This window comes from Pelophylax lessonae (genome assembly GCF_965119305.1).
Source record: "Pelophylax lessonae genome assembly, chromosome: 8".
Lineage (NCBI taxonomy): Eukaryota > Metazoa > Chordata > Amphibia > Anura > Ranidae > Pelophylax > Pelophylax lessonae.
This window is the reverse complement of record NC_138775.1, coordinates 163,485,168-163,497,552: the sequence shown is the minus strand read 5'-3', so window position 1 is coordinate 163,497,552 and position 12,385 is coordinate 163,485,168. Positions and strand designations below refer to the sequence as shown.

The 12,385-nt window shown below is 43.3% G+C and overlaps 1 protein-coding gene across 1 annotated transcript in view; it reads right to left on the bottom strand.

Annotated features, from left to right (window-relative positions):
- GPSM2 (G protein signaling modulator 2) overlaps positions 1-11,521 on the bottom strand; it is a 123,766-nt gene extending 112,245 nt beyond the window's left edge. Inside the window, exon 1 of the mRNA XM_082264772.1 lies at positions 11,450-11,521. The gene's annotated coding sequence lies outside the window, so the exon portion shown is untranslated. The remainder of the gene's footprint in view (positions 1-11,449) is intronic.
- Between the last annotated feature and the right edge of the window lie 864 nt (positions 11,522-12,385).

Sequence of the window (12,385 nt, the reverse complement as noted above, 5' to 3'; positions counted from 1 at the left end):
AGCTTTGGGCTCCATCCAGACACCAGAGCACTGCCACAGCATGGGACATGTACTAACTGTCAAAGCCTGAAATTTATTCAGCCACAACGACTGGTTGGCTCATAATCTGACAGACAACATGTGTGCCACTGCTACTGTGCAAGCCACCAAAAGTCTAGCGCAGATGATAACCAAATACTAAAGCGTTCACATCCTCAGTGTTGGGGACAGTACAGCAGGAGGCAGATAAATCAGGTTAGATAATCCTTTCATGACAAAGGAACAGGTTCCCTTGATGGACAATCCAGTTATATCTTTGCCATTCTCCCCCTCACCGATGTTTATTGGCTGGAGCTCACAGAAATGCCCATTGCTTCCGCGTACTGGGGAGAAGGTCATTGCTTCTGCGTACTGGGGAAAAGGTCACCTTCTCCCCGACACCTTATATTCTTTGACCAAGGATTCAATACTTGGCCTTGACAGCCATTAGCCAAGCTTGAACACTGTCACGTGTGGAAGGTGGAGCAGGTTTTTACCCTCTGTAAACACTGACAGACACAGATTACATAAGGATTAGAGTCAGGGTTCCAACAGATGAATAGAAAGGAGGGGAAGCACAGTGTAGGTAAGCATCAGATTGTGTGGAAGGTGAGTTTTCAGAAGAACCTATCACTATGCCTTGAACATAAAATGTATTCGATTCCCTTGAAGATGCTTACAAACCTTGGATGATATGCATAGTATTACTGTCAAATTGGACATAAATGCACCTTTATGCTCAGCCTAGGTGTATACTATGCCCAGGAGGAGGGAGCAGCTGAGAATCTACCCTCTCTGTCTTTCAATTCCTTGAGATGGATCGGCCTGGGGTTGTCTGCTAGAGTCAGGGAGGACCCACAGGCACGTAGCTGGCTATACACAATACAAGCTCTCTACAAAATCACCAATACTAAAGTGTTACTTAACCCAGGACCCTGCATTCACTATATTTGGTCTCCCACAGTACACAGGGAATGCAATTATTTTAGTAAATATAAACTGCTAAATACCTTCTCTCATCAGCAGTTAAAGCAGTATTGTGACTTCTTTAAGTGTCTGGTTAAAGCTTGTAGGAGTTTTCATTCTCCCACAATTGAAATATCAGGATGCAGAATCCCTGACCCTCGGCCTGGACAGTGCTGATTGGCTGTATGCTGATCACATGCACTCTCCCGAGAAATAAAAAAAAGATCTCTAGCAATGCACACCAAACTAAGCATGTGCAGCCTGTCCCCTGGCTCTGTTAAATATCAGGATTTATATTGGAGTCAGTGGAAGAAGGAGATGATCAGAGGAGACGGGATGGAACAGCCTTTTTACACAATGCAGAGGATTACCCCTTAGGTTTCACAGAGAGTATAACAAGCATGCTTTACTGCATATACAGACTGATTTTACTGTTGTGGGTTTAGTAACACTTTAATACAGCCCCCCCTGCATTATGCTACCTGAAGCAGCAGCACTGGAGGTTTAAAAACGCTCCTACAACTGGACATACACCATGCAACACAAAGATGGTTTACATTTGTTTGTTGAAGCGTGCTGATATGGTGCAATGAGGTCCCATTACACTGCAGCCATTTTCACGTCATAGTGCCCCTTTACACATCACAGTGTTATACTAGTGCGGTATGACTTAACTGGTTCCCGACCGCCCGTCGCAGTTTTTATTTGTAAATTACTTTACTACTGCTTTAGGCCTGGTTCACATGTATGCAGGTTTGCGGCCCACATTTGCACAGGCATAGCAGCCTATTGATTTGAAGGGGCCTCTATGCCCTCATTTTCCGTAGAAAAAAGGTGCATTTAAAAAAATCCAGTGGCCTTGACATCCATCCTGCTTTTGCACCATGCGACTTACCTGCAGTTCCTGCACTGGCAAGCTTTCTGCAATTTTATATACGTGGGCCCAGCAATTAAAAACACAGTTTGCGTGTGCAGGAACTGCAGTTAAGTCACATGGTGTAAAAGCAGGATGAATTTCATAGCCACTGCATTTTTTTTTATAATTCTGCATGCACCTTTTTTCAGTAGAAACACAGGCATAGCAGCCCATTCAAATCAATGGGCATCTATGCCTGTGCAAATATGGGTCGCCAACCCGCATGGTCATGGTGATAATTAATACAAGGTGAGCAAGTCACACTTTATAGTCGTTATAAGGAGGTTGGCAAATGGCACCGGGTGCCACAGCTATGAGAAAGAAGGAGGAAGGAAACAAGACAGGAAGAAAAGGAGGCATGGTATGAAGGAAGGCAAGACATGATGAAGAAGGAGGCATGGCTACCTAGGTAGAGGTGTTGAAGGGTACAGTGACCCATCTTAGGTTACCTGTGTGTTCTTCACATCTGCACAATCACATGCTGGTCCCATCCATCCCCACCTCTCATCAGCACATGGAAGGATTGATTCCAGGCAGGGGACTCTGACTGACACGATAGCTGCAGGTGTCAGAGTGCAGTGGCGCGCTGTTCAGCCAAACGCGTCATGCAATATTACTGACTCCACCTGTGACAGAAGCAGCCGAATTTTACAGAAGTTCACTGGCGGCTGAAAAGTGCAGTCAGGATATCGGGCTGCGCTTGCGGGTGTCAGTGAGCCGCAGGAGGCCCACCGGCAACCCACTGAAATCCAGGGTGCGACCCACAGTTTGGGAACTCCTGCTCTACTTGTTTCAAGTGTGTAAATATATTATATATATATATATATACACATACACACACACACACACACACATATATATATACACACACACACACACACACTTGTGCTCATAAGTTTACATACCTTGCAGAATTTATGAGCTCTTGGCCATTTTTCCGAGAATATGAATAATACAAAACTTTTTTGACTCATGGTTAGTGTTTAGCTGAAGCCATTTATTATCAATCAACTGTGTTTACTCTTTTTAAAATCATAATGAGAGCAGAAACTACCCAAATGACCCTGATCAAAAGTTTACATACCCTGGAGATTTTGGCCTGATAACATGCACACAAGTTGACACAAAAGGGGTTTGAATGGCTATTAAAGGTAACCATCCTCACCTGTGATCTGTTTGCTTCTAATTAGGGTTTGTATATAAAAGGTCAAAGAGTTTCAGGACTCCTGACAGACCCTTGCATCTTTCATCATGGGTAAAGCAAAAGAATTGTCAAAGGATCTGCGAGAAAAGGTAGTTGAACTGTATAAAACAGGAAATGGATATAAAAAGATATCCAAGGAATTGAGAATGCCAATCAGCAGTGTTCAAACTCTAATCAAGAAGTGGAAAATGAGGGGTTCTGTTGAAACCAAACCATGGTCAGGTAGATCAACTAAAAAAATTTCAGCCACAACTGCCAGGAAAATTGTTCGGGGGTGCAAAGAAAAACCCACAAATAACTTCAGGTGAAATACAGGACTCTCTGAAAACATGTGGTATGGCTGTTCCAAGATGCACAATAAGGAGGAAAGATGGGCTGCATGGTCAAGTCGCCAGACGAAAGCCATTTATTATGCATATTCCACAGAGTATACCGCTTACAATACGCCAAACAGCACAGAGACAAGCCTCAAACCTTCTGGCACAAAGTCATTTGGAGTGATGAGACCAAAATTTAGCTTTTTTGGCCACAACCATAAACACTACATTTGGAGAGGAGTCAACAAGGCCTATGATGAAATGTACACCATTCCTACTGTGAAACACGGAGGTGGATCGCTGATGTATTGGGGATGTGTGAGCTACAAAAGGCACAGGAAATTTGGTCAGAATTGATGGCAAGATGAATGCAGAATGTTATCAAAAAATACTGGAGGAAAATTTGCATTCATCAGCCCAGAAGCTGCGCATGGGACGTACTTGGACATTCCAACATGATAATGATCCAAAACACAAGGCCAAGTCGACCTGTCATTGGCTACAGCAGAATAAAGTGAAGGTTCTGGAGTGGCCGTCTCAGTCTCTTGACCTCAGTTTTATTGAGCCACTCTGGGGAGATCTCAAACATGCAGTTCATGCAAGACAGCCCAAGAATTTACAGGAACTGGAGGCTTTTTGCCAGGAAGAATGGGCAGCTTTACCATCTGAGAAGATAAAGAGCCTCATCCACAAATACCGCAAAAGACTTCAAGCTTTCATTGATGTAAAAGGTGGGCAATACACAGTATTAACAATTGGGGTATGTAAACTTTTGATCAGGGTCATTTGGGTAGTTTCTGATGTGATTATGATTTAAAAAAAGTAAACACAGTTGACTGATAATAAATGGCTTCAGCCAAACACTTACCATGGGTGAAAGAAAGGTTTTTGTGTTATTCATATTCCATGAAAAATGGCCAAGAAATCAAATTCTGCCAGGGTATGTAAACTTATAAGCACAACTGTAATATATTAATAATTTTACACACACAATATCTCACAAAAGTGAGTACACCCCTCACATTTTTGTAAATATTTTATTATATCTTTTCATGTGACAACACTGAAGAAATGACACATTGCTACAATGTAAAGTAGTGAGTGTAAAGCTTGTATAACAGTGTAAATTTGCTGTCCCCTCAAAATAACTCAACACACAGCCATTAATGTCTAAACCGCTGTATACCCCTAAAAAAATGTCCAAACTGGGCCCAATTAGCAATTTTCCCTCCCTGGTATCATGTGACTCATTAGTGTTACAAGGTCTCAGGTGATTAATGGGGAGCAGGTGTGTTAAATTTGGTGTGATCGCTCTCACTCTCTAATACTGGTCACTGGAAGTTCAACATGGCACTTCATGGCAAAGAACTATCAGAGGTTGTGAAAAAAAAAAAAAAAAAGAATTGTTGCTGTACATAAAGATGGCCTAGGCTATAAGAACATTGCCAAGACCCTGAAACTGAGCTGCAGCACGGTGGCCAAGATCATACAGCGGTTTAACAGGGCAGGATCCACTCAGAACAGGCCTCGCCATGGTTGACCAAAGAAGTTGAGTGCACGTGCTCAGCGTCATAGCCAGAGGTGGTCTTTGGGAAATAGACGTATGAGTGCTGCCAGCATTGCTGCAGAGGTTGAAGGGGGTGGGGCTGAACGATAGTCGATGTGATATCGACTATCGTGCTGTGGGCGTGGACGATTGTCACATCGCCGAAGAGAACGATGTAAGGCATAGGCATTAGACAGGGAGAAGTCGGGATGACTCAGTCTTTGTAGCAGAACAGAGCCAACATCCGACATCCCACACGTTCAGTCTGCCTGCCAGTAGCTAGCTTAGTTCTCCAGCTGATGGTAATATGATCCAAGAGTGAGGAGCTCAGCTCCTCCCTGTAACCAATCAGCGGCTCCTAGCTCACTGACACTGAAGAACTGGATACAAACTTGTAAATTTGTAACAGTTCAGAATGAAGAGTCAGTTCACTGAGTAGTTCAGTACACCGTGGACAGATGTCATGTCAGGCTTGTGTTCTTCTACCTCCTGCCACCACTGAGTCCCGACTGTGCCTAATCCACACTGACTGTCACTGTCAATCCCTACAATAACATTAACCCTGGCTGTATGGTGCAATCTGCAATTACAATCAGAAGAAGGCTGCCCTGCTGCAATACTTCCATGATTTCCTCTCAATATCGCAATATATATAGTTGGAAAAAAAATATCGCAATGTACTTTTTTTCCAATATCGTGCAGCCCTAGTGGGGGGTCAGCCTGTCAGTGCTCAGACCATCAGAGCTGCACGATTCTGGATAAAATAAGCATTGCAATTTTTTTTTGCTTAGAATAAAGATCACAAGTCTCAGAATAACATCTTTTACATTATACAAAAAATTTCGGCTAACTTTACTGTTTATTTTATTTTTAAAGTGTAGTTTTTCCCAAAAAACTGCATTTGAAAGACTTCTGCACAAATACAGTGTGACCGAAAAGATTGCAATGAACGATTTTATTCTCTAGGGTCTCTGTTAAAAAAAAATATATATATATATATATATATATATATATATATATATATATATATATATATATATATATATATATCTCACCTGTCCAATACAGTCCCAACAGTGAAGCATGGACTTGTTGCATCTTTCCCAAAAAGACTCCTGGCTGTATTAGATCAAAAGGGGGCTTCTACTAAATACTGAGCAAAGGGTCTGAATACTTAGGACCATGTGATATTTGTTTTTCTTTTTTAATAAATCTGCAACAATGTCAACAATTCTGTGTTTTTCTCTCAGTATGGGGTGCTATGTGTACATTTATGGGGAAGAAGAATGAACTTAAATGATTATAGCAAATGGCTGCAATATAACAAAGAGTGAAAAATTTAAGGGGGTCTGAATACTTTCCGTACCCACTGTATATAATAATGTTATTCCCCACTCTGTGTGGGGATGTATGCAGGCTGCAGGTGAACAGGGATGACCTGTATTTGGTCTCTATACACAATATCTGAGGACTGAGTAATCCCCTGTCCTTGTGAGGGTTCTGCTGATCTCTAGCACTAGGCCCTGACGCTCTGGCCCTTTTTTGCCCCTGTCCTTGTGGTTCCCAGGTGAGGACCGCCATCCTGGTATGCTCCCGGGCTCCTTGGATCATACAACCTTACAGTATATTATTGATAGATCCATGATATAGATGTGGGTGGACCACACATCCATATGTTTGTTGAGAAAACTGCGGACCAATATACCCCCTGAAGAAGACTTTGTTAAAGTTGAAACGCGTTGGGGTTCCAACACCTTGTTACTCCCTCACCCACATTCTGTGTGATATCTACCCTTACATGTCCATGTTTGATTATGTACTGAAGGTTTTTTAGAAATGTATGTGTTTTTTATAACAAGTTGTACATGCAAGTCCCTTTTTTGTAGTTTTTGTAATTATGCAATAAAGTTTTTTGCCTTTTATACATATTTTTTGTTCCATACATTTTTGCAAATACTTTACTCACAAGGCATCTCAAACATTCCCTCTCCCCCGTTCCTTTTGGGAGAATCCCTTTCTAGGATTCTTTCTAGGTTTTTTGATACAATAATGTTTGGGGGGTTCGAAGTAGTTTTCTAGCAAAAAATACTGATTTTAACTTGTAAGCAACAAGTGTCAGAAAAAGGCTTCGTCTTAAGGATGTTAAACTGTCCTCACTCGGGGACAGAAGTTCATTGCTTTGATCTAAAAGACTGAAATGATATATTGTAAAAGATTGTGTATATTATTATCTAGCAGCCTTAACAATGTTGACTTTTTTTTGACAGCTGTGAGTAAGCAGAGAACGGCTCTGTAAGCATCGAGGACATGCGGTTTTAAGATCGTGAGGGGGGGGGGGGGGGGTTAATCGAGATTGCAATTTTTTTAACGATTAATCGTGCAACTATACAGACCATACGCCACACTCTGCATCAAACGGGTCTGCGTGGCTGTCGTCCCAGAAGGAAGCCTCTTCTAAAGATGATGCACAAGAAAGCCTGCAAACAGTTTGCTGAAGACAAGGACATGGATTGCTGGACCCATGTCCTGTGGTCTGATGATACCAAGATAAACTTATTTGGTTCAGATGGTGTCAAGCGTGTGTGGCAGCAACCAGCTGAGGAGTACAAAGACAAGTGTGTCTTGCCTACAGTCAAGCATGGTGGCAGAAATGTCATGGTCTGGGGCTACATGAGTGCTGCCAGCACTGGGGAGCTACAGTTCATTGTGGAAACCATGAATGCCAACATGTACTGTGACATACTCAAGCAGAGCATGATCCCCTCCCTTCGGAGGGCAGTATTCCAACATGATAACGACCCCAAAAACACACCTCCAAGACAACCACTGCTTTGCTAAAGAAGCTGAGGGTAAAGGTGATGGAATGGCCAAGCATGTCTCCAGATCAAAACCCTATTGAGCATCTGTGGGGCATCCTCAAAACGGAAGGTGGAGGAGTGCAAGGTCTCTACATCCACCAGCTCCGTGATGTAGTCATGGAAGAGGACTCGAGTGACAACCTGTGAATCTCTGGGGAACTCCATGCCCAAGAGGGTTAAAGCAATACTGGAAAAATGGGATTGATGACATACCGTAAAATCCATTTCTCTGCTGTTCATTGATGGACAAAGCTCCTGGTAACCATTGGGTTATACTGCCCCCTACAGGAGTAGGACACTAGGCAGAAAAGAATTCTGGCTACACCTATGGGCAGTCCCAGGGAGGGGGGAAACCTCCCTCTCTCTGCTATAGCCAGTCAGTTTTGTTACAAGCAGTGTCCGGAGAATTATAACTCCACAGAGGGGTGGGTGCTGGGTCCGTCAATGAACATCAGATAAATGGCTTTTACGGTAAGGCCCTTTTCACATGGGCGCACCGCCCGACGAAGTTCGTTCTGCTCAGTGGGGGATCGATCCGCTCTGTGTGCAGAGACAGAGCTGTCAGATCCCCGCTGTCCTTTATGGGGAGATCAGATGAGAATGGACCGGCTGTCCGTTCTCATCCGATCCGATCCTTCAGACGGATGGAAAATAGGGTTTCCATCCGTTCGGATTTCACGGACAGGATCGGAATCGGATAGCAGCGGAGAGAGGTCTCGCTGACACCGGCTGCCCCATAGGGATGCGTGGAGCATCCGATCAGGTCCACCTGAAAAACTGACTGGCGGATTGGATCGCCCGTGTCAAAGAGGCCTAAGTCAAAAGTCCCATTTTCGCTTTCATTCATGGATGGACATAGCCACTGCTTGAATTTTACAGTAATTTTAGCAATAAAGTGAGCATACAGTTGTGCTCATAAGTTTACATACCCTGGCAGATTTTGTTTTTTCTTGGCCATTTTTCCGAGAATATTGATGACACAAAACTTTTCTTTCACTCATGGTTAGTGTTTGGCTAAAGCCAATTATTATCAATCAACATTGACATTGTTTAATCTTTTTAAATCATGACAACAGAAACTACCCAAATGACCCTGATCAAACTTTTACATACCCTGGTGATTTTGGCCTGATAACATGCACACAAGCTGACACAAAGGGGTTTGAATGGCTATTAAAAGTAACCATCCTCACCTGTGATCTGTTTGCTTGTAATTAGTGTGTGTGTATAAAAGGTCAATGAGTTTCTGGACTACTGACAGACCCTTGCATCTTTCATCCAATGCTACACTGATGTTTCTGGATTCTGAGTCATGCGGAAAGCAAAAGAATTGTCAAAGGATCTGCGGGAAAAGGTAGTTGAACTGTATAAAACAGGAAAGGGATATAAAACGATATCCAAGTAATTGAGAATGCCAATCAGCAGTGTTCAAACTCTAAGAAGTGGAAAATGAGGGGTTCTGATGAAACCAAACCACGGTCAGGTAGACCAACTAGAATTTCAGCCACAACTGCCAGGAAAATTGTTCGGGGGTGCAAAGAAAAACCCACAAATAACTTCAGGCAAAACAAAGGACTCTCTGAAAACATGTGGTGTGGCTGTTTCAAGATGCACAATAAGGAGGCAATTGAAGAAAGATGGGCTGTATGGTCGAGTCGCCAGAAGAAAGGCATTACTACCCAAATGCCACAAAGTATTCCGCCAACAATACGCCAAACAGCACAGAGACAAGCCTCAAACCTTCTGGCACAAAGTCATTTGGAGTGATGAGACCAAAATTGATATTTTTGGCCACAACCATAAACGCTACATTTGGAGAGGAGTCAACAAGGCCTATGATGAAATGTACATCATTCCCACTGTGAAACACGGAGGTGGATCGCTGATGTATTGGGGATGTGTGAGCTACAAAAGGCACAGAGAATTTGGTCAGAATTGATGGCAAGATGAATGCAGAATGTTACCAAAAAATACTGGAGGAAAATTTGCATTCATCAGCCCAGAAGCTGCGCATGGGACGTACTTGGACATTCCAACATGACAATGATCCAAAACACAAGGCCAAGTCGACCTGTCATTAGCAGAATAAAGTGAAGGTTCTGGAGTGGCCATCTCAGTCTCCTGACCTCAATATCATTGAGCCACTCTGGGGAGATCTCAAACATGCAGTTCATGCAAGACAGCCCAAGAATTTACAATAAATAGAGGCTTTTTGCCAGGAAGAACGGGCAGCTTTACCATCTGAGAAGATAAAGAGCCTCATCCACAAATATCACAAAAGACTTCAAGCTGTCATTGATGTTAAAGGGGGCAATACATGGTATTAAGAACTGGGGTGTGTAAACTTTTGATCAGGGTCATTTAGGTAGTTTCTGTTGTCATTATGATTTAAAAAGAGTAAACGCAGTTGATTGATAATAAATGGCTTCAGCCAAACACTAACCATGAGTGAAAGAAAAGTTTTTGTGTTATCATTCTTATTCTCTGAAAAACGGCCAAGAAATCCTAAATTCTGCCAGGGTATGTAAACTTATGAGCACAACTGTATATAAATAAGTAAAGTATATTGACATCCGTGATTCTTTTTTTGAGGTTCCATTTTGAAAGAAGATAGGCGCCAGCAGTAGGAAGGCGGCGGAGGCCATGGTGGTACTCCCCGCACTGCTTATCACTAAACCTTTATGCTTTCAAAATGAAAACAACCAAACAGCATCACAGATATCAATATACTGTACCATGATTATTTAGATACGCTCACTTTATTGCTAAAATTTCTATCAAATTACCACTACCCGTCAGAAGCGCATAGCGCCGTGCAACTCACGTTGGAATGAATAGCGTTGGAATGAATAGCGTTGGAATGAATAGCGTTGGAATGAATAGCGTTGGAATGAATAGCGCATACGCAGTAAGTATTTTTTGGTCAGGACGTCACTTCCGTTACAGGATCTGATGGGTAGCGGTAATCTAATAGAACACGGGCACCTTTTTTTGCTTGTTTCTTTTGCCTAGGGCAGCTACTGAAATGAATAGGTTACCCTAAAAGGAACGCACAAATAAGCTTGCATGCTGGGGGTACGTGGAGCCTTGCAGTTGTCATGGGAACAGGGTGGGGGGGGAATGCTACACCTGTTCTAGTCACAACTATCTAAAAGGGTGACCCCCATGCATAGATTTCCTCCCATTTCCTATTGTGTCCCCTGGACAGGAAGTGAAGGGAATTCTTCTCTGATGTCAGGTATTTTCACCTTTCCCTATTCTTTCCAAAACAACAAAAAAGTTTTGACTTTACCCCAACTTGTAATCTCTGTACAGGAGGCCGACTAAAGCAGAAAGCTGGAGAAGAGGAGATATAGAACTGCTCAGGAACATTCACACATTAATCCCGGCTCCTCACAGCACAAAGCGCCCTTCCCCGTCCCATATACTAGGGAACATTCCCAAACAGAGCCTGCCACACATGTTATTGTCCCACCATCCAGCACACAACGGGTTACACGGCCTGCTGACCACCCTGAAGACACAACAGTTTAGCAGAGACCCCTGGGCATAAAACAACAGCAAGAAGCCCCCCTATTCCCCGCCTTCTAACGTACATGTGTTATTCCAGTCACAGCCACTTACCTCGCTCCGGTAACTCCTTGCTAATATGTGTGGGTGCCCTCCGCTCCCCTCTCTTTCCCTCCTCCCCCCGCTTCGCTGCCACACCACGCCCACCGCCACTCCCACAGCCCATTTGAAACTCCAACTATCGCCCCAGTCAGAGCGCTCCTGAGGTAAAGAATGGGGAGGGCGCGACATTTGGACAGGCCAATCACAGATGCTGATAAAGCTAGTGGTAACTTGTGATTGGCCGACTGGAGTTTAATGAGCGTTCTCTGTTTGCTGCGCTGAGGGTGCAGAGGCTGTCAGCTCTTGTGTTAGTAGATGCGACGAGAGGAGCTGTGACGGAGCGCTGTGTGACAAACGGCTGTGTAAGAGAAGCCGCCAATACATGCCGGGACTAGAAATGATGATGTACTGAGGGAGGACCGTGACGTCACCGAGGGTGTTATATTCTTATAGTATAATTGAGGGATAAAATTTACTTTTAGCTTTGGAGAGGGATTAGAACCCCTGCCAGGTTTATATTGCTGTCTGGCTTCCTCACCACCTAGTTCCATGACAACATCCAATGCATTTTTATTCATATGGGGGCCGCAAGTGCTGCTATTGACGTCACCAAGAGGCCCACATAAAATTCAGTGGATATTTCGTGTCAGAGACAGCAGACATGCAGTGTGAAAGTGGCAAAATAAGTGGGGTACACACTATAAGAAAATCGGGCGAACCATTGTCCGATGCTTCTCGTTTCACAGCAAATCGGAACCCATGAACGAAAAATGTGTACGAAAATTCTCCTACGACAAAGGCTTTTTTTGTTGTTTATTGTTTCTGATCATGCGCAGTCTTTCTTTTCTGATTTTTCTTGTACAAAAATCGTATGAAAATGGTACACATTAAACGAAAATCGTTCGTTTTTTCCCGTATGAGAAAAATGTTGGAGTTTGTCTCTTTGAG